General features: G+C 42.5%; 1 long non-coding RNA gene across 1 annotated transcript in view; it reads left to right on the forward strand.

Annotated features, from left to right (window-relative positions):
* LOC102025723 overlaps positions 1–2,346 on the forward strand; it is a 3,572-nt gene extending 1,226 nt beyond the window's left edge. The window contains exon 4 of the long non-coding RNA XR_264715.2: positions 2,147–2,346. This is a non-coding gene — a long non-coding RNA (uncharacterized LOC102025723). The remainder of the gene's footprint in view (positions 1–2,146) is intronic.
* The last annotated feature ends 2,026 nt before the right edge of the window (positions 2,347–4,372 follow it).

The following is a 4,372-nucleotide window of genomic DNA, read 5'->3' on the forward strand; positions in this document are numbered from 1 at the left end:
TGGCTCAATGTGCTTTTTAAATACTGTTTTACATTTGTCAAACTAGTGATTTTTTCAGTTATTTATGCCCTGTTTGAGCATTCTGAGCCACACAAGGTGTGATGGAGGCAAAGATAGTGAAACAGCCGCCCAGGGCTCCCCAAAGCTCCTGTCCCAGTGGATTCAGCCCATTATTATTTGCCCACATAGTGCTGGGATTCCTCCTGTTGAGATTGATACCTGGTATCCTGCACCTTCTCTTAATCATGAAGAGGGAGGAAGCCAGTTGTTAGTGAAGCCCTATACAAGTGAAGCAACCCTAACCTGAAAATCCAAGGTGCTCTTAAATCCAAAATGTTTTTGAATGCAGATACGTTATAAACCAGCTAAGGGTTCTTTTGCTCAATTCAGAAGAAAATCATAAAACTGGTATGTTACTGAACAAAAGAGGAGTTCCCCCAAGGAGGACATGGGGAGCCCAATTGCCCACCCCCCAAGGGGTAAGTTCGTTGACTTTTATCATTTAAAAAAAAAAAAAAAACTACAGGATGCATGAGAGAAAGATGCTGGGAAGCAGATTTATTAGAATTGGAAAGCAAGAAAAAATGGGGAAGAAGCTTTAGCTTGAAGAACTAAAGGAGGCAAAGATCTGATGATCAGACTGGCTCTTTAAAGAAATAGCACTAGCTTTTTACAGTTTTGCTGGGGTGTGCTAGGGGCTGGTAACTTGCCATTGGGTCATGAGGTAACCCCAGTACTCTAGGAGGCTAAGGCAGGACCATTGCAAATTTAAGCCCTAGACAGTTAGCAACTGGGCAAGACCCTGTCTTAATAAAGGACTGAGGACGTAGCTCAGTGTGAAGGGCTGTGTGTATGGGGGAATGTGAAACACAAATGGATTTTGTGTTTAAACTTGAGTCCAGTACCCCAAGATAGCTCATTTTATATATGCAAATGTTTCAAAATCCAAAACACCTCTGGTCCTAAGCATTTCAGATAATGGATAATGAACCCAGTTTTTCAAGATTTATTTTTTTTACAGCCCTTTTATATCTTCATTCCTATACTCAGCGTACTTAATTCTATTTTTATTTTTTTCTTTTTGTTTTTCTCCGGTACCGGGAACCGAACTCACGACCTTGCGCTTGCCAGGCAGGCGCTTTTGCCAGTGAGCTAAATCCCCAGCCCCGCAGCGTACTTAATTCTAGAACTACTTGTTAATTACCATGGGGTGTCAAACGTCTTTCGTTTTTGTTTTTGTCACTTGTAAATTGAGTAACAATACAGGCATTTTATTTTGTTTTTGGTTTTTGTTCTTTGTTTTTTTTTGTTTGGTTGGTTTTTTTGGAACTAGGAATTTAACTCTGGACTTGGCACTTGCCAGGCAGGTGCTTATGCCACTGACCTATATCCCCAGCCCTTATTTTGTTTTTTGACACAGAGTCTTGCTATGTAGTTCAGGCTGGCCTCAAACTCACTGCAATCCTCCTGCCTCAGCCTCCAGAATACTGAGATTACATACATTTGCCAGCAATATACAGGCCTTGAGTAAGCCAGTTGTGGTAGCATATGCTGTAATTTCAGCACTCTGAGAAACCAAGGCAGAAGGAACACAAATGCAAGCCCAGCCTCTGCAACTTAACAAATCTGTCTCAAAAATAATAATTAAAAAGGGTGGAATATGTAGCTCAGTGTAGAGGCCCTAGTTTCAATCCATAGTGCACTGCTGCCCCCCCCCCCAATGTAAATGCAGTGAGTAAACCAGACCACAAACACATAGTAGGGATATAGCATAATGTAATGTGGCAGCATGGACCTAGTAGTCAGGCTATCCAGATTGGAGTCCTGGTTCAGCACATACTGGTTTACAACCCTGAACACCACCAAATACAAAGACTTACTATCTCTAAGTGGGTCGCTGTGGCACAATGCATGAAGTACCCAACAGTGTGGATGGGGAACAATGTACAGCCATTGCTTGTACCCCTTCCTCAGCCTCCTTATGTCTTCACCCCAGGTAGGTATCGGGAAACTAAATTAGTTCATGCCTTCATCAAAGTGAATACATTATGCAAGAACCAAGCCTTACTAGGATCCACATCAAATCCATGGGCTTTTACCTTAAAAACTGTATTATTCTGAGGTTTTTTTTTTTTTCCTTTTGCAGCCACAGGTGGAATTAAGAAGTCTGGCAAAAAATAAACTGTTCCTTGTGCCTAAGATGATGGTGATCCTGGATTCCATTACTATTCAGATATCTGGATTCCCTGCCATAACATCTCTTGACACCTATAACTAGAATGGAGTGTGTTCTTGGAGTCTGTTGTACATTTAAGAATAAAATTTTGTAGAAAAAAGAAAAACCCATACAGTGGCTTATTGTCTCTAGTTTTCATTCAACTATTCCTACCTCAGCTGTGAATTTAAAGTAAACCCAGCCTATAATTCTGCCATAGTCTGCTCTTTGAATCTTTGTTCTACTCTGAATTCTGTATCTGGAATTAAACCAATTTATTTGAAAGATTTATTCTTGTATGATTGTATATGCAACACAATAACCTTATCTGAGGTTAGTGGAAGAGTTTGTACTTTAGGAAGAAAAAAATTTTTCTCTGTTGCAATATTTAGTTTGTCATATGGATCAATTGAGTTATCCACCTGTTCATGTAAGAAGTATGCTTGGGGAAAACAAGGGTATGTACCAGTGAAGACAGCTCCGTTTGTCAAGGAACCTCTGTTCTGATAGGTACATATGATACATACTATGGAGTGGGGAAAAATGGGAAAAAAGAGGCCAAAATCTAAGAACCAGATGCCCTCAAGACTGTATGTCCCCTCGGGCTGCAGAAAGGTTCTTGCTGGGTTCCTGTCTTTTTTTTTTTTTTGAGACTATGTAGCTCCGGCTGGCCTCAAACTCCAGGCAATCCTACCTCACCTTCCCAAGGGCTGGGATTACAGGCATGCACCACCACACCTGGCTTTTGGGTCTTACACCCCACATTGAGTCCATCAAAATAAAACCTGGCCTTGCCATATCCTTCCAATACTGTCCCTCCACTCCATAATCCTCCCATCTGGATGATTGCCACCACCCCCAAATAATATCTTCCTGCTCCTGCGGTTGCTTTGCTGCAGACTAGTCTTCACTCAGAACTCAGAATAATTCACTAAGCCATAAAACAGACTTTGCTTGATTTATTCTTGAGTCTTAGACCATAAGACAAGGTTCTTAAAATTACCAGTGAGGCCATATAGGATCTAGATACCACTGCTTTCCCTCTGATCTGTACTATTCAGCTCACCAGTCCATCTTCAGCCAGAGTAGCCTGTGTTTCAGGCAAGTTTTTGCTTCTCTGTATTTTCACCAACTCTTACCTGTTAAAGTCCTAGATATGAGGCACTCCCTTTGGACACTGAACTCCACATCACAGTAGTGACTTCTTCCCTAATCACTGTATGAAGTGGTACTCCCATTGTCGCTTACCCCAACTTGTTTTTTTTTCCTGATTTGATTATCATCTGCCACCTCTGACTACAATGCAAACCTGACAGAACTCATCGTATGCTTACTGAAACACTGAGTTGAGAGGCGCAGGTCTTGATTTCCTATCCAGGCCCCGGTACAACTATAGAAACAATGGTAACTTTCTCTGAGAATGTGTTTTTAAAAGGACTGCAGCGCCAGGCATGGTGAACCCCTGTCATCCCAGCACTAGGGCCTGAAGTAGCAGGATCACAAGTTCATGGCAAGCCTACACTGCACAGCAAGACCCTGTCTCAAAAAACAAAAGGATTCTAGAATCATCTGAGACTACTAAATCAAGAGGAATTGGTTTGGGACTTTATTTCTTTGCCCAGGCTGATCTCAAAACTCACACTCCTCCTGCTTCAGATTTGAGTAGCTGGGATTATAGGCATGCCACTGCACCTGGCCTGGAAGATTTTGATACATTGAAACCTGTTTTATGACTACAGTGTAGCAGATATTAATAGACAACAAAAACCCGTACCAGCTTGCTATGGTTCTCTCCAGAACGTTGTACACCCAGAATAATGTTCTTTGGGGTTCAGGCATTCTCTATGGGGCACCCAGCCCAGCACTGCTGAAAACAACCCTTGAGTACTAATGACAGCACACTGACCTAAAAGGACATTGCTGCTCTTCTGCTTGGTGGGCCCTAATCCCTGCTGACAAATGAACAATCCTGTCTCCACAGCCAGAGACCTGCAGCAATTAAGACAATTCAGGCCAGGCCTGGTGGTGCACGCCTGTAATCCCAGCACTCAGGAGGCTGAGGCAGGAGGATCATTGCAAGTTTGAAACCAGCCTGGGCTACAAAGTGAGCTCAAGGCCAGCCTGAACTGCATAGCGAGACCCTGTCTCAAAAGACAG

The sequence above is a fragment of the Chinchilla lanigera genome, unplaced genomic scaffold (assembly GCF_000276665.1).
Source record: "Chinchilla lanigera isolate Chin_1 unplaced genomic scaffold, ChiLan1.0 scaffold00131, whole genome shotgun sequence".
In the NCBI taxonomy this organism is placed as follows: domain Eukaryota; kingdom Metazoa; phylum Chordata; class Mammalia; order Rodentia; family Chinchillidae; genus Chinchilla; species Chinchilla lanigera.